Source organism: Podarcis tiliguerta (genome assembly GCF_965153285.1).
Source record: "Podarcis tiliguerta genome assembly, chromosome: 16".
In the NCBI taxonomy this organism is placed as follows: Eukaryota; Metazoa; Chordata; class Lepidosauria; order Squamata; family Lacertidae; genus Podarcis; species Podarcis tiliguerta.
The window spans coordinates 18,082,427-18,100,627 of record NC_139549.1 but is presented as its reverse complement, the minus strand read 5'-3'; the positions used below and the strand labels follow the sequence as shown (position 1 = coordinate 18,100,627).

The 18,201-nt window shown below is 46.4% G+C and overlaps 1 protein-coding gene across 8 annotated transcripts in view; it reads left to right on the top strand.

Moving 5' to 3' along the window:
• MEF2D (myocyte enhancer factor 2D) overlaps window positions 1-18,201 on the top strand; it is a 146,296-nt gene that overhangs the window by 49,423 nt on the left and 78,672 nt on the right. For 2 of the 8 annotated variants that reach the window (XM_083417368.1, XM_083417366.1), the window contains exon 1: window positions 9,608-9,833. The exons of 5 other annotated variants lie outside the window; for them this stretch is intronic. The gene's annotated coding sequence lies outside the window, so the exon portion shown is untranslated. Of the gene's footprint in view, window positions 1-9,592; window positions 9,834-18,201 lie in introns of those variants that run through there. One more of the 8 variants, XM_083417370.1, reaches the window with a different exon arrangement.

Here is an 18,201-nt window from a genome sequence, read left to right as displayed (position 1 = left end):
TGCACATTGTGGAAGGCTCTCCACCGCTTGCAGATTGCTACATTCGTGTTTTTCTATAATTTCTTCTTCTATGGCATGGGTAGGCAAACTAAGGCCTGGAGGCCAGATCCGGCCCAATCGCCTTCTAAATCTAGCCCGCAGACAGTCTGGGAATCAGTGTGTTTTTACATGAGTAGAGTGTGCCCTTTTATTTAAAATGCATCTCTGGGTTATTTGTGGGGCATAGGAATTCGTTCATTTCTCCCTCCAACTGCTGAGGCAGAGCATAGCCATCATGACTCATAGTCATTGATAGCCTTCTCCTCCATGACTTTGTCAAATCCTTTTTTTTAAAGCCATCCAAGTTGGTGGCTATCATTGCCTCCTGTGGGAGAGAGTTCCATAGTTTAGCTGTGTGCTGCATGAAAAGCACATTCTTTTCTCTTTTATTCAGATCTGTGGTGTGACCACACTTGGACAGTTCTGTTCACCACATTTCAAAAAGGGATGTTGTGGAGCCAGAAAAAGATGCAAAAAAAGAGGCATCCTAAATTATAAAGGGGTTGGACTGAATATGCTAGGAGGAAAGATGATAATTTTGGGGGTTATTTAGTTTTTTAAAAGAGTAAGCAAGTAGAAGGGGGTATAATAGAAGTTTTTTTCCTTATTTAACAAGATTTGTATAGTGCTTAATTAATATAAAAACTGTAAGTGGTTTACATATTATGCCATGGTGTGGAGAAAGTGGATAGTCGTTTTTCTTATAATTCAAGAACCTGGACAAGTGGGGTGAGGGGCTTATCCAGTAAAATATGGTTTGCAGTAGATTTAGAACTGACTGCTGGAACCTTTCCTTCACACAGAACATGAATTTATGGAATTCAGGGTCATAAGGTTGTAGTAGCTTAGATATGGTGGCCATGTGAGAAGATACAGCAGTCTGGGGGGGGGGGGCGCATTTTATGAAATGGGACTTATGATTGGTCAGAATCTAGACTTAGATTCCAGGATGGCATTGTCATCCGCAAATCAGAATATCGTTAATAAGACTCTCACTATCGGTAGCAAAAGTGGGAGGATTTAGGAGACAACTTGCTGTCGGAACGGTTCCAACAAACTCGGGCAGTTCCATTGATGGAAAAACTGATGCAAAAGGTGAAATACAGGAGCAATCTTTAGAAGACAGAAGGAGAGTTTCAAGCGGCATGGGATCTCTTTATGGAACATCACTGGCCACCTGTGGCCTTCTGTGGAGTGACATAGGATGACACTGTAGACAAAGACAGAGAGAAAGAGATTTCCAGTCATAAGTAAAGTAGAGTAAATGTTGTACAGTACAGTACAGTAGACTCACAACTCACATGTAATTTACTTATGTGATTGCAGCTTTGCGCAGGTGGCAAGAAAATAAATAAATGGAGGTGGGGGAGTCAGAAGGGGCAATATGAGACCTCTTATGACCATCCCAGAGCTCTGGATAGGTAGGGATGGTTGCGCAGGCAACAGTTCTGGGAACCTCCTAGCTTTTTGTGATTCTGCCTTTGTGTGTTGAACCAATGCTCATAACTGTATGCTGCATGTATGTTTATGATGCTATACTTTGTTTTGTTTTTGTCGCAAAACAACTATTTTTTAAAAAGGGACTAGTAACTTTCAGGAAAGAGAAATGTGTTCCATCTGGTGGTGCTAGCATGATGAGTTTTAGCAGCCTTTGTCCACCAGATATTTTGGCCTACAATATCTGTCACCTCCAATGAGCACAGCTGTCTTCCCATCGGCCCCTAGCTGACTGGGGTTGATGGGAGTTGTAGGCTGTCACATCTAGAGGGGAGCCAGGCTGGCGAAGGCTGAGCTGTAGGGCCCTCCATATCCACAGGTTGTATGCCACTGAGTGCCAGATGCTGGGGAGTGCTGTTGCCTCAATGCCATGCTTGTGGGCTTCCAGAAGGCATGTGTTTGGTGGCTATCACTGAGGAGAACAGGGTGAGGGACCAGATGGGCCTGCCTTGGTCTCATCCTAAGGAAAGAATGGCAAACCTTTGGAAAGTTGTCCCCTTTCTTTGTCCCTTGCATTTTTGCCAGCTTTGAATAAACATTACAGACCATGTCCTGGATCCAAAGAATTGTGAAAAACAATTTGTTGAATCCAGAAGGACTTTGGGCTTACTTTATTTGAGTGCTTCTGCTGTGTCACATAGCAAGCTGCATTTGAACCTGAGGGAGGTTGTTATAATAGTATTGTGGAGTCCAGGGGTGTGTTCCAGTTGGCCTTCCCTTCCCTTGGGCTACCACAAGCCAGTGTGGTGTAGCATTGAAACTGATGGGCTAGAGACCTAGGCTGAAATCTTAACAACCATGAAAGCTCACTGAATGACTTTGTGTAGCCAGTCATATATCTTAGCCTTAACCTACCTCACAGGGTTGTTGTGAGGATAAAACGGAGTGAAAGCAGGGCGGGGAGAGAAGCCGTGAGCTCCTTGGAGGAGAGTTTGAATAGCAATGTAACCAATAGCATAAGTATTATTTGAACCCTGACGGTATATTTACAGAAATGAAATGTTTATCAAATTAGACTCATTTTTCTGTTTAGACTACTGGCTCTGAACAAAATTGCCTTTGGCTTGTAGCATCTGGCATGTTGAACTGGGAAGGGAGAGTCCTACTGAGGACAGTCCTCTCTTTGGAAGGACTGAGTCTGCTCCACATTTGATTAAACCCTAAGAAGAGAGAGCGGGATGTTGAAATTGTCCATCAACAGTTGTTGTTTTTTAATGGATGCTTATATTTTTTGTGTCACGCACACTCACTCACTTGTAAACCATTTGGCTCATTATGTGGCATATAAACAAATCATCATCATCATCATAATGAACACCTCCCGGACAGCAGACTGAGGGCCTGCATACAGCTCACCTGATCACTCTTTCTCCATACCATGAGATGTGTCTCTATTTAAACGAGAGCAATTATTTCTGAGGCTGCGTAGACACACTGTACCTTAAGAGCGCATAATTTTTTGAGGGAAAGAATGTGATTCGAATGTGCTCCAAAGGTACATTGTGTATGTACGCAGCCTAAATCTGCAGCAGTGCGTGATAAATTAGCCTGTGCATATTTTATGCAAATCTGTTGTGTTTGTTGGTGATGCGTGACCGGCCAAGTTAGTCCAGCATGGAAAGATGGGGGTGCTGAGGAGTGGTGGTGCTGCAAGCTGCTGTCGCGGCCGTGTCGCTTTAATTCACCTCCCCGCCACCCGTTGCCAACCCTCTTCTATCCTCCACGAAGGGAACAGCTGACCTGGTGTGACCTTGGTTAGCTTGAGTGCATTAGGCTGTGTGTGTGCACGCGCGTGTCTGTTGTTTTTGCGGGGAGGGAGAGCATACTTGTATGGTTTGCTGTTAAATCAAGCCTTTTCATTGGAACCGCTTGCTGCGAAAGGCAACCGTCTTCTCCCCCCGCCCCCAAGTTGTAAATAAAAAATAAAATAAAAGCCGAACGTGTCCCATAAACAAGGCGCACAAAAGGCCAGGCGGGGTTAATTCTTTGCCACCTTCTGTTTGACAAGTAAGATTAGGGCTGGCACTTCACCCTGGCCATGCCTTATCGATTAGCGCTAAGGAGATTACTTGGTTGTTCCAGAAGGGCCGGGAAAACTTTTGCAGCTCCTGTTGTCTGTAGGAATTGGGTGCCTCACGCTCCAGGCTCTGATGCAGGCTGATGGCAAAGGCATTTTCCATTGCTAATGCTTTTTCTTCTTCTTTTTTTGTAATTACACACACACACACACACACACACACACACAGAGAGAGAGAGAGAGAGAGAGAGAGAGAGAGTTCTGCTCAACGCCAGATGGAAGGGGAACGAGGCAACAAAGGGTCTTTGGGCACCTGAAAGGCCAACTGATTTACTGTGCCAAGAGCTTTTGCTGACAAGAGCCCACCCACTTGTGCCAGCTGCTCCCCTGGCCAAATTGAGATGAAGCATATCATTGACACCTTGTGGCATGCTCTACTCAGGCTGGGCCACAGTCTGGAGGCACTCAAGGCCGATGGTCCACCCACAAAGAACAGGCTTCAAAGGGAATCATCCCTTTGGAGATGGACTGAGAGTGAAGGACCTGTTCCTGGCACAGACCGATTCCTCTTTTGAGAAGGGACAGACGGACAAGGGACTGCAGTCTGGTTCAAGTAAAGGCTGGCCAGCCCACAGGCCTTACAGAGGAGAACCATAGAACTCAAGAGGATGAGTGTCTTCATGCAGCTTTCCCCAACATAGTGCCCCCTAGCAATTTTGAACTATAACTCTCATTGGCTTAAGGAGAGGTTTCTTGTGCTTTTACCCCCTTTTCAGTAGGAGGGAAAGTTCCACCCGAGTTGTTAGCTTCTGGTTTTTCTGCAATTTAGCTCAAGCATCCAGAGCTGCCCATTCATTTTGCTATGCCGGGGTTGGGGAACTTTTATTTCAGCCCTAGGGCCACATTCTCTTCTGGGCAACCTTCCAAGGACCCCAGTGTGACAAAACTGGTTGTGCTCCCCTAAATCTGCCTCTGCTAGCAGGCTAGTTTCTGCCCACACCTGCAGGCCCCTCAAAGGAAGCAAGAGGCATTATCCGGAGTTCAGAGGCATGATGCGACAAGGAAAAAAAACACACCTGAGGAGGGGGTGAATCAGGTCCAGTGAGGGGTGTAGCATGGGGAAAATTGCGAGGGCCAGATAAGGATACCTGGGGGGCACATTTGCCTCCCAAGTCTGTGGTTCCCCACTTCTGTCTTGTGCCGTTCCAGACAGCCGCTCCCCAAAATTAAGTGGGAGAAACTTGTTCTCATTACTTCACCTCCATGCCAGGAGAAAGCCTCACCGATAGAGTCAGTGTGGTGTAGTGGTTAGAGTTTCAGATAACGATCTGAGAGACCAGGGTTCAAATACCCATTTGGCTGTGAAGCTCACTGGATGTGACTTGGGGCCAGTCACAGCCTCTCTGCCTAACCTACTGCACAGGGTTGGTGTGGGGATTAACTGAGGAGAGGGAGAACAATGTGTGCCACCTTGAACTCCATGGTGAAAAGGTGGGAAATAAGTGCAATAAATAAAGAAATAAATAAATGGTCTCTCCACATCTGCCTGTTGTTACCACCACAGGAACTGAGGCAAAAGAGTGAAAGTTGGCAACCTTTTCAGTGTCTCTGGGCTTCTTTTGCTTTGTACAGAAAAGGAAAGGCGGGGGTGGAGTTTGGGAGAAGGGAGGAATCTCTTTTCCCCTCCCGGTTGGGTATATAAGAGATTGTTGACCTGTTTTATTTCATATATTGTAACTCTGATGTTAATCTCGGCCTAAGCCACCCTGAGAACTTGGTTATTTGGCATGCAGATGCCTGAAATAAAAATAAGAAATAAGAAATTTGTGCTTCCTTGGGTCAAGGGGGTGGTGAGAAGCTCCCAGGGAGCAGGACACAGGCATGGTCAGGATCTGAGGGAATTCATGTTCCCAGGCTTTTGGCCATTAGTGGCTACTGGGAAATTCTCTCTGCCCCCTCCCTCCCACCCCACCCTCATGGTCTGTCAGATACCATTACTGATGCTATCTGAGGTTTCCATCTCAGGAGACTGCCAGCCCACAACTTTAATGTTTCAGCTCCAAATCCTTGAAAATACAGTGGTACCTTGGGTTAAGAACTTAATTCGTTCTGGAGGTCTGTTCTTAACCTGAAACTGTTCTTAACCTGAAACACCACTTTAGATAATGGGGGCCTTCTGCTGCCGCTGCACGATTTTTTTTCCTCATCCTGAAGCAAAGTTCTTAACCCAAGGTAATATTTCTGGGTTAGCGGAGTCTGTAACCTGAAGCGTATGTAACCTGAGGTACCACTGTAAAGAGAATGAGGACTGCTGATTTTGATTCTGGAAATATTGACCTCCCTGAGCAGAGCCAGTGTGGGGGGAAAAGTGACCCAGTCCGAATAGGCAGCCTTGGTTTTCAGACCCCAGGGAAGCCCACTGGAATGGGATTTTACTGGTCAGACGGCTAACGTACTAGCAAGGAGGCAACCATCACAGTTCCATCATCTGCCATTGGGCTAATTGCATTTTGAAAGGCATACACTTGGGCAAAGTAGGAAATAAGAACAAAACCATCCGATTATGGAAGATTTGAGGGTTTTGGTTTTTGACATTTATATCCCTCCTTTCTTCCTAGCAGTGCCAGGTGGCCTGTGTAATTCTCCCCCTCCCCATTTTATCATCACAAACACCTTCTGAGGTAGGTTATGCTGAGAGATTAGTACTGGCCCATGGCTCACCCAGCAAGATTTGGGGCTGAGCTGGGAACTGAACTCTGGTCTCCAAAATCCTGGCTCCACACTTTAACCCCTAACCCACGCTGGTTCAGCACTCCAGACTGATCCAGTCCTAATCCTGATAGGAATTGCCCATTGACCTCTGCATGTACTTGACTGGCTATAGTTCAGCATGGGGTTGGGGGTGCTTCCCCTTTTCCCCTGCCAGATCTGATTTCTGAATCTGCCAGGTATCTGTGATTCACTTTTATGATAACTTAAAAGAATCTGGCCTGCATGAATCCCACTCCTAATGCGACTTTTTGCACCGTTTCCACTTTTGTGTGAGAGAAATCCAGTGGTGATTTTAGAGCAAAACCCTACTGATTTTCTCCTCCTCCATATCTCAGGGTTGCCATACATCCAGGGAAACCTGGACATGCCCTCTTTTTGGGGCCTAAAGTGCCCATCTGGACAGATTTTTACATTTTAAAGGAAATGTCTGGGTTTTTCAGGCTTGGGTGGCTCAGGCTCGGGCTGGCAGCATATATTATCCTCACAACAACCCTGTGAGATAAGTCAGGCTCAGAGGCAGTGACTGTTCCTGGGTCACCCAGCAAGCTGCATAGCTGAATTGGGACCAGGTCCTAGTCCAATTCTCTAACCACTATACCATGCCGGCTCTCCAGGTTGTTCCTAAAGCTGTCTTCATGACTTTCAAGAAAACTGAGGGAGTAAGGTAAAGGAGGGGCGGTGAAGTTAGAGAAATGTATGGGCATGTTTTATATAAATATATATTTTCCTTCATGTTGTAATTTATATCCTTGTTTTAGTGCCCTTACCGTAAACGCTAGCATCTTTTCCGTCTGTAATGAGATTTGTGGCAAGCAGAGTACTGGGAAAACTATTTCTTTCTTTCTTTTTAATTTAATAAAGGTTTTTGGTTTTGTGTAATGTACATTCTGCTGTTCAGAAATCAATAGGAGGGAACAAAAAATATATATACACATGAAAATGAACCCAGTGCTGCAAATGTGGGCATCTTAAGTTCATGATGGTTTTAAGACCGGGGGGGGGGGTATGTGGAAGGTATTTGAGACTGGATGCATTTGAAATGCAAATTGTTCAACCAAGTCATTTTTGTTAATGTTCGCCCTGCAAGGTCAGGATCGAAAGCATTGATATTTTAATTTATTGTACAGTGGGGATGGTAGAACATCTGGACTAATTTCATTCATTTTAATAACTTGTATGGCGCTTAATATAACAAAATCTCTTTAAGTGGTTCGCAACCATAAAACCACAAGCAGAAAGTCATTGGAAAAACTGAAATTAAGCCTTCAGCCTGTAACAGCGCTTAGAAGAAAACACGCAAGTGACCCATGCTCAAACCTTAAACAGTGGTTAATCTTAACCGCTTACTGCTGTAACAAGCCAATGTTTGAAGCTGGACTCCAAACTTCCATAATAACCCCCAACCACTGGCCATGCTGGCTGCTGGGAGCTGGAGTCCAGCAACATTTGGAGAACCAGAGGTTTCCCACCCCTGGAGGCAACTGGAGAGCTCTTCCTGCTCCAAGGAAATGAGTGAGATGCAAATCATAGGAATGCCAGAAGCACTGAGATAACAGACATCTCTAGGCCCATTGGCTCCAGAATTGCCTGATTGGCAGCTTGTGGGTGGGGATTTTCCCAGCAGGACCACCCGAGCTCCTTAAATGTAGGGATATGGAACTTTCTCAGCCCAAAGGCCACATGCCAAAATAGGGCTGGGGAAATGGATGTGATTCTTACCTTTCCATTCCAGCAACATACAGGTCAGGGCCTTCTGCACCCACATACATCTTTCCATCCTCCAGAGGCACCCTTTCAGGGCTGATGTGATGCATTTGATGCAGCCAGTCCCAAAGGCCTCACCGCTACTTTTTGTTTTAATTTACAATTTCAGCATAGTCTTCAAGGGCAGTCCCACATTGGATATATTGCAGTAGTCAAAGCATGTTTCCAAGCATGGATACTATGGGAGACTATCTTCATCTGGGATAGTTCATAGTTGGCACACCAACCTAAGCTGCTGAAAGGTGCTTTGTGCCAACAAGGCTACTGGGGTCTGTAGAGACAGAGTCTTAATAGCACGCACAAGGGGCAAGTCTGGATAAAACACCATCCAGAACATGCTGCACAGCTGTTTCCTAAATTGGACAAAGCACCTGCCCACAGCATTCAGTATACAGCATTCAGCAGTGGAGGACAACACTGATCTATGTGATACAGCCTAGCATAAATGTCATGAAGCAGAGCAATAATTCGCAAAGTACCACCACCTGGAATTTGCCAGTGAGAGATGACTAGAAATGCCAAAACACAATGTCCCCAATCCCACATCCAATAGCCACCCCAAGAGGATTCCTTGATGTTTGGTAATGAAAGCTTGCCCCCCCACCCCGGTCCTCCATAGCCTCCCCTTTTAGATGATGGCACAGGTTATTTAAGAAAAAACAATACATGTCCTTTGACATACTGTGGTGTGTTTGGGTGGAATTGCAGCAGGTGTGTTGTTTAAGTGCAGCCCCCCACCTTTCGTTTTCTGAGTGTACCTGGAAAAAGTGCATCCTTTTTTGTAATTTTCCCTCTTTCATGACACTAGAACTAGTGGACGTCCAATGAAGCTGAATGGTGGAAGATGAAGTACAGATAAAAGAAAGAACTTCACTCAGCACATAGTTAAACTTTGGAACTCCTGCAGGAGGTGGTGATGGCCACCAACTTGAGTGGCTATTATTAATAGATTGTTATTAATAGATTATTAATTAATTAATTAATATTAATGGTTCTATTAATAGAGGACTGGGTTCATTCATTGAGGAGACGCTTCTGAATATTAGTTGCTGGAAGCCCCGCAAGCGGAGAGTGCACTTGTGTCTAAGTCCCTGTTTGCCTGTTTCCCACTGAGGCATCTCAGGGGCTCCTGTGGGAACAGGATGCTAGATGGGCCCTTGGCCTGATCCAGCAGGGCACTCCTGATGTTGCGACGGGTTTTTCTGTGCGCTGGAATCCAAACCTTCCGGCCAGGATCCGTCTCTCCTGAGGGGGCCCACGAGTCCGCCTCTCCCACCAAAATGTCAAGATCCCTTTCGGGGGGGGGGGGGGGCGTCCTGCCAAAGCCAGAGGGCGGCCAAATTTCCACCCGGCTCATGCACACGCGCGCGCCTTCCCTCCCTCCTCCTCCTCCTCCTCCTCTCGGCCACAAAGGAAGCGAGAGAGCCCCGGCTGGCTTCGGGCAGCTGCTCCAGCCCCCCCCCCCCCACGTCCTGCCCGCGTGCGCTCCTCGCCTCTCGCTCTGCGGCGCTGCAGCTGTCGCTGCCCTTTAGCCAGCCCCGGCCGGGCCACCATCCCGGGGCAGGGTCTGGGCCAAGGAAGGAGAGAGAGGCGAGGCTGGCCTTTGGAGGGAGGGCGAGAACCGAGCGCGCCTGAGCCTTGCCCGAACTGCTCCCGCAATAGCCTCTCGGACCCGATCCAGGGCCGTCGAGGCGCAGACGTGGAAAGAAAGGCCGCCGCCGCCCGCGCGTCTCCGCCCCGCGCCGTGAGTCCCGCTGCGCTTCAGTCTTTCCACTGGAGAGCTAAAATTAGCCGCTCCTCCGCAGGGCCGGGAGGGAGGGAGGGATCCGGCGGGTTTGGCTGGAACCGCGAACCGCAGAGATAGCCTCCCGTCCGCCCGCCCGCCCCCCTTTCCAGGCGAGGGGTAGCGTTGGGGGGAAGTTCGGCCGGGACCCCCAAGCTCCCCTCTTGGCTCGGCTCTTGGGCGCGCACTCAAACCATTGTGCGCGTTTTCCTGTCCGGGGGCTTCAGATCCCCCCTTTCCGACGGATTTCTTTCTTTATTTTTGGATCTTTTTTATTTTTGGCAATTCCCAAAATAGAGCCTGCCGAGGCGTGTGCTGCTTGTGGGGGAGGGCGCGTTTTCCTGCTGGCTGCGTGGCGGTTTGGAGACGGCTCTTTAAGGTGGTGCGGGGCCGGAGAGAACTCGAGGCCGAGTTTCTTTCCGCAACTTTTTTGTTTTGCTTCTGCCTGGGGAGGTTTTTCTGTTACTTCTAGGCCGAGCTGGTGGGGGTCGCGCACCAATCGTGTGTTTTTCAGGGCGAAGGTTGAAGGGGCTCCGTGTGACTGCTGGGTTTCTGACTCGCAGGCTGCTCACTTCCAAACGACCTGTTTGTTCAGCGTTTCCCCTTATTTGTTTGCCCAGAGTTTACAGGGAGGGTATAATAAGCAGGCTGCATATTGCATATTCATTCTGGTTTGTTTGTGGGGAGGTTATACAGTGTCAAGCAAACGTCACCCCAACACTTTCCAGTGCATTTTGCTGGTATGCAATTGAATCCTACTGGCAATTCAGCGGTGGGATGAAATTGCCTCCAGTTGTTGAGCACCCATCCTAAATTGTCCTGCTGAAATGAAGAAATTGTGGTAACCAGGAGTGGGTTTTGATATAGAAGGACTGCAAGCTTATCTCAGGTCTTGTACACAAAACAAATTGCAGGGCTCAATATTCTGTTACCATTATTATATTTGTAAGAGCACATCAAATTTCCTTTAAAAACGTGAGACAGCCCCTGTCTTCAGGCTCACAATCCAATGGACATGATACAAAAGGAAAAAGGAATGGGGAGGGAAGAGGAAATCTTTAAGTGTATGTTGTGTTGTTGGGTTTGTGGACCAGGGTGGTGGATCTCACATTTATAATATAATAAATCCCCCCCCCCCAAAAAAAACCTGAAGTTTGCCTATCCTTATGTAGAACTCTAAAATACTTTGCAGTTTTCATCAGAACTTTTATGTGGTTGTTTTCAACAAAGAACCGAACCCTGAGATCAGAGCCAGGCTGGGTAATGGCAACCCCAGTGGGACTCCAGCACCCTTCAACACATGTATGTTTCTTGCCACTTGGACCTGCTCTGCTTGAAGTTTTTCAGGTTGGAAGCAAAGAAGCAGTGACTAAGGCAGAGCCCCAGAACTGGGAGGCTAGTGTCTAGTTCACTGGGCAGTCCTGGCTTTTCTTCATTGGACATCCCTTTCTTCTCAAAACCTTACGTAGTTTCTCCACTGAATCCTTCCAGGTCTGTCCATGCCCTTTTATTGTACTGAGATGCCTGGAGCTGAACAGGGAACGCTAAATGCCTTTGGAAAAGAGTGTGTATTTTTCAGTTATGCCTGATGCTTTGCAATGGAATTGAATTGAAGAAAAAAATCAGCAGTGTAGAGTGACTGATGTGAGCATATTCTAACTAATAGACTTAAACGGTTGCTCAGTAGAAGAGCACCTGCAAAGGTCCCAGATTCAGTCGCTGGCAGCATCTGAAGGGATGGAATAGCTGATGATGCATCAGAAAGACCCTTTCTCAGCTGGAGACCTTGGAGACATGCTGCCAGTCAGAGGAGAGCAGCCTTCCCCAACCCTGGGGCCTTCCAGATGTTTGGAACTTCAGCTACCATCTCATCGGGTCCAGTCAGCACTGGGTGGGGCTGATGGCATTTGAAGTCCCAAACATCTGGATTGGAGGAGGCTGGAGCTGAATACATTAGGTTAGGTGGGTCAAAAGGCTGATTCATTATAAGGGCCAAACTAGACAATTTTGGAAGAAGAAGAAAAGTTGGTTGGGGGTTCTGAGTTCCTTGTATTTCTAGTTTACAGTCTCCTATTCTGCCCTTCATGGGACAACTTACAGGTATAACTATAATTCTCTCCTGAGGACAAATACTGACCAACAATGTGTGTGTGTGTTTTAGATGATTAAGAGGGAGAACTGTGCAGGGAGAAAGGGTTATTACCTCCTGCTCTCATACCTCTCCCACACAGTGTTGTGTCCCTGATCCAATTCCTTCCCACCTGCATTTTGTTTGTTTTTAAAGGAAAGATCTGGAGAATTGGTCCTGGATCTCCTGTGTCTCACCTTGTTTAATCACTCATTTGCTGAAGCACAGGCAACCAACTGCCCCGTGGCATTTGAAAGATGAACAGATTTATTGGGGTGTAAGCTGAGTTCTATGATAACTTTTTTTTTACAGCAAAAAGTACCTTGGGGAACCATTAACAAATTTGTTAGTTAGCCTTTAACATATTTATTTGTTAGTCTCTAAGGTGCCACAAGACACTCTGTTGCTTTTGTTGCACAAAATATGAGTGCAGCTACTCCCCTGGAAATAATATATTTGGTTGGTTAAAAGGTGCCACCAGATGCCTGGCAGTTTTCTCCCCCTGCCCCAACTGGGAGCAGTAGCTTGCGAAGTTGCCAGATATCTGTAAATGGAGAACAACAGCACCTTTGCAAGACTAGAATTCCCAGGATTCTTTGGGCAAAGGAGGGGGACACTATGCCTGCCTGACCAAAGTGGCATCAAACTAATTTAGTTTGTAGTGTGTGGACAGGGTCTCCTATACGCCTTCTTACAAGAAACAGGCTCCGTTTTCTGGTCCCTGGTGTTAGGCCAGGGGTCAGCAAACTTTTTCAGCAATCCACTATCCCTCATACCTTGTGGGGGGGGGGGGGCGGACTATATTTTGAAAAAAGAAAATGAACGAATTCCTATGCCCCACAAATAACCCAGAGATGCACTTTAAATAAAAGGACACATTCTACTCATGTAAAAACACACTGATTCCCGGACCGTCCGCAGGCCAGATTTTGAAGGCGACTGGGCCGGATTTGGCCCCCGGGCCTTAGTTTGCCTACCCATATGTTATACCTATATAAGTTCAATATATGAGCTGTGGAGGGCGGAGACAGCTTGTCTCAAGTGCATGTAGCACCTGCATATCTCACACAGCCTGCCATTTTTCACACACTGGCAAAGTTCACCTGTGTAACTGTTAAAAGTAACTGTTGATAACAGATTGTAGGAAGAGAGTCTGTTTTCCAAACGTATCTTTAGCCAAAAGTCTTCCTCTTCTTCTTCTTGTTGCTTTTGGAAACAGTGCTACTGCAAAGTAAATGGATACAAAATCATATAGCAGTCGGAGCCTTCAGGAATATGAGAGGATGGGAAAATTCCTTGGGGTGAGAATAAGGATGCCCATTTTTTGTCTGTGAAACGTTGGAAGTTATTTGTTCATTTTGCATGCGGCCTTTCTTCCACCGTGGAACCCAAAACAGTGCATGTTAATTAATTGATTTATTTCATATGTGGTTCCCATACTGTCTCCCATCTAGGCTCTGATCAGACTGGGGCCTGCTTAACTTTAGCAAAGCGGGAGCCTTGTGCACTCTCAGACCATAACCTGGGCTCTTCATGTCCCTGTCGAGGGGCATGTAAGGAAGTAACAATCTGAAAGCCCATGGTAGAGCATCTGCTTTGCATGAAGAAGGTTGCGGGTTCAGTCCCTGACATCTCCAGATAACCCTGGGAATGTCCCCTGCCTGGAAACACTGGGCAGTTGCTGTCAGTCAGCGTGAGCAGCATTGAGCCAAATGGATTAGTGGCCCGGCTAAGACTTTCCCCCTTTTCCTCATACTGTTGTCTAATCCGTCAGTCTTCAGCTGGTGGGAATAGGAGTCCCAAACATCTGGTGTCAGGTGGGTGAAGCCAGATTTAGGTTGTTGATAATTTCTGAATGGATTTCTCCACCCCCACACCTCACATACACCCTTAGACACCCCCCTCTCCTTCATTGCAACATTTGTGGCCACAGGCCTGAGATAATATGGGTGCTGTGTGTAAATTGGGTGATGACCCCCCCCACACACATTGCAGTGTGACACCTGCCAGTGCCTCTTCTTTGCTTGATGTGAAGTTTCACAAGCCTTGCATGTTATAAGTATTTAGCCAGGGTTCCTTTGTGGTTCTCTACTTGTCGTTGCCCCCCCCCCAAAAAAAAACATTGGCCTGTGTTTCATTTGTGTGGGTGGGGGGATGGGGGGGTGTTGGAGAGGGGAAACAGATGTAGAGGGAGGGCGGAGGACAGAGCACAAATATAAGAACATAGTAAGAGTCCTGTTGTATCAGGCCCATGGCCCATCTAGTCCGGCATCCTGTTCTCAAAGTGGCCAACCAGGAAACCCGCAAGCAGGACTCGAGCACAAGAGCCCTCTTCCTTCCTGTGGTTTACAGCAACTGTTATTCAGAAGCATTAGGGCCTCTGACCGCGGAGGCAGAGCATAGCTATTGGGGCCAGTAGCCATTGATAGCCTTTAGCTTTCATGAGTTTCTCCAATCCTCTTTTAAATCCATGCAAGTTGATGACCATCACTGCCTCCTGTGGGAGAGAATTCCACAGTCTACCTATGTGCTGCGTGAATAAGTAGATGACTTGATACTGTATAAGGGGGATCATGATGTTTTGAGGCTGTGTCAGGTCCCAGAAGGGTCGGGTTAAATACTGTACCCTTCATGATTTCATAAAGGAAAAGAGAGCCATGCTTGTAACACCCCCAGTTCTTGTACAGCGGATCACTGCCTGAGCTGCATTTATTTATGTTTTTTATTACACTATAGAGGCACCCCCTATAAATGTGTCCAAACCAGGGGTGGCAGAGAAGTTTGTATGGCCCACATTTTTAAGCCAACTGACCTAATTTGTACTTCCTGGACTGAGAAGAAGGACCATAATGTGATCCACTTTTCAATTTTGTGCATTTTGTATTGCAGTTCTTGTAGCAAAAGTCATAAAGTCTGCATTTTATATTAAATATCTTTAGAAATACATGTATTGAGGTAAAAAGCATGCTTAGATGTGCATTTTGTGATGAAACACATTTAAGTATGCATTTAAAGTCTTGTTTGGAGTTTTTTAAAAAATAATAATAAAAAGCTTTCAGATTCATGCTGCCACGGAACAGAATGGACTTATAAAATAAAGACCTGCAATAACTGGTAGAAAATGGTGTGCTCCATCAATCCTTGATCTAAAGCAGCTTACAGTAATTTAAGGGTGAGGAGCCTAAGTGTCCCCCAAATGTGGCCCTCCAGGCCTCTCTATTGGGCCCTTTGGATTCTCCTCAGACCATATCCCTCCATGCCTTTTGTTTTCCTGAATTGAAGACGGGGAAGCGTAGGGAACCAACTCTTGCATGGCAGGCTTCTGTCATATCTATTGCCACGCCCACTTTGCCTTTGGCCCCACCCACCACTGACATGCGGACCTCCAAAGCTTCGACAAGAGGGAATGAGGCCCTTGGGCTGAAAAAGGTTCCTCATCGTTATTGTAATTTTTGTAAGACATGTTAAAACAGTACATTTAAACAATTCCCAACACCAGTTGAGTTAGAAGAAGAAGCACATCCACCCCAAACTGATCAGTTGAGTAGGATCTGAAGCAATGTTGGAGGCTCCTCTCCATCTTTGTCTGTTGCCTTCATTGAATTAGCAACAGCCCAGTCTCTGCTGATAGGAAACAGTTTTCTGGGTTAAAGCTATGTAAGAAGAAACACAGTGCTCTTGAGATATGTTATCAACAGTTCAAAATATTCTCCCACCAGTTGCAGGGTGTGAAACAACAGGCTGTTTGGAACATATGCTGTAGGAGAGTGGATGCAGGGCAGGGACTTTCAAGCATCCAGGATTGTATTCGTCATTTCCCCACCATGTGCTTGGTGCCAACCCCAGAACTTTGAGCAAGATGCCCACAGTGAAACCCATCTTACCCTGCAAGGGGAGTGGGCAGGGGAGCATGTTGCAACTCACGAATCTCCTCCTGCTTTATTATTATACATCACTTTTCATTTATAAATCTCAAGGAAGTTAACGAGAGCCAGTGTGGTGTGGTGGTTAGAGCATCAGGCTAGGACCTGGGAGACCAGGGCTCAAATCCCCTACTTGGCCCTTAAGCTTGCTGGTTGACCATGGGCCAGCCCCTGCCTCTCTGCCTAACTTACACTGCATTGTTGTTGTGGGGGTTAAATGAGGAGGCGAAGATGCAGCACCTTGAGCTCCTAGGAGAAAAAGGTTGGATATTAATTAAATAAATAAGAAAGGAACCATTAAAATGAAAACATCCAGATAGCCACAACACACAATTTTAGCAACTATAGCAGCCAGAACCGTGAAATAACTCATTAGTGATAACCAGGAAACACCAGGAAGAGATAGAGGTCTTCGACCTTTGCGAAAGTCTTCCCTATCCTTGGTGAGAGCCTAATCTTGTCAGGGAGCTCACTCCACAAAATGGAATTCCTTCCATTCCTGCTGCTTCTGATACTCTGTGCAAGGTGAGAGTGATGGGACTCTGGGTCTTTTTGCCCTCTGAGGTCAGCCCTGCTTGGGCAGAAATGCCAGAGGTGATTGGCTGTGCCTACAGTATACATCAGCATGGTGCCCTTCAGGTCTTCCGAAGGAGGAAGTTGGAAGAGTGGCACTCTCTCCCACTTCCTCTTTCAGCTCTATTGCTTTTCAAGGTTCAGGTTAATTGCACTGGATCTGACTTTCCCCAGACCCCTTGGAAAAGCAAAGTGTGTGTGTGTGCACTTACTCCCCATCTGATTATCTTTATGGATTATGAACGAATTACAGGCTGGTGAGATGGATTTGAAGGCCCATAGCTTAGTGACAGAGGAAAGAGGGCTAGGAAAGGCCTCTACCTGAGGCCCTCCGAGCTACTGCCAGTCAGAACAGACGACACTGGCCTAGAGGGACAGAATCTGAGGCAGCTTCATTTTTTTTTTATTTTTTTTTTAGCTTTGCTGCAGATCCTTGTGTTCTAATATGAGAGAATGACTGAGGCAGGCTTGCTTTATGCACACAGCTTTTCCTTTTTAAAAAATGTACAAAATCTGTTCCTTACAAGTGCTGCCACAGTTGATCAGCAGCTGTCCTAGATTATGTGCATGTGTGTGTGTTTTGTTTCCAGTGAGTGACAGATTCCAGGGTATTTACAAAAGGCTTGCTTTTTCAACCCCTTCTGGTGGGGAGACATCACAGAGGCCCCAAGCGTAATGCGGGAGGTAGCCTGGTTGGTGAGGGAATAATATACTTGAATCCTGCTTGCTTCCTGCTTACCTGTTTTCCACAGGCATCTTGTTGGCCACTGTGAGAATAGGATGCTGGACTGGATGGGCCATTGATCTGACCCAGCAGGCTCTTTTTGTGTTCTTATGTGCTCCTAGTTTTTTGTTTATTGGTTTGCTGATGAAAAGAGGGAGAAGACACCAGTCTATGTTTGGGACCTCTGAGATGATTGGAAGGGGGTTGCTCTTTGGAGTGTGGTGCTGAGGGGTCACACTCTTCTTTTCTGCCACGTTTTGGTGAGATGCAGCTGGGCTGGAGTGAGAAAATGCCAACAGATGGGAAGAGTTTTGGATACTGATGAAAGATGTTCCCTGATTACCCAAGCCTGGTTGCCTTACGAATGTTTTGGATGACACACTTTCTTCAGCCCAACCAACATACAGTAGCTATTTCCAACTCTCAACTCCCATCGACATCAAGCAGCACTGCCATTTTGGACCACAAACTCATGTCATCTTGACTGTTTTGAATCTCAGCTCCCATCATCCTTAGCCAGTACAGCTGCTTGTTGGGGCTGATGGGAGTTGTAGTCCAAAACATCTGGAGGGCACTAAGCTGGGGAAGGCTGTGTTTCTGGTGGTAAATTGTGTAGCGACTTTTAAATGATGTGGTTTTTGGTATTTCTAAAGATTGACCTTGAAATCCGTTGGTTTTATATACTGGCTCTTTTTACAATGAACTTGAATGTCAGTATAATAGAGTGATTAGTAATAGTGTTTGTGATTGTAATGTTGTGAAATGAATTTGAGAGTAGACGGGTCCTTATGGTGTGCATTGATATGTATGCATTTTTGCAGTTATGAATTGCTGTAGAATTCACTTATTGGTTGGTCTAACGACACATTCAGCAGAATCATAGGCAGATCCACATCATCCATTAGAGCATCCAACTTCCCCTCCAAATCCTGGGAACTCTCGTTCCACCTATAATTGCCAGTAGCCTTAACAAACTACAAT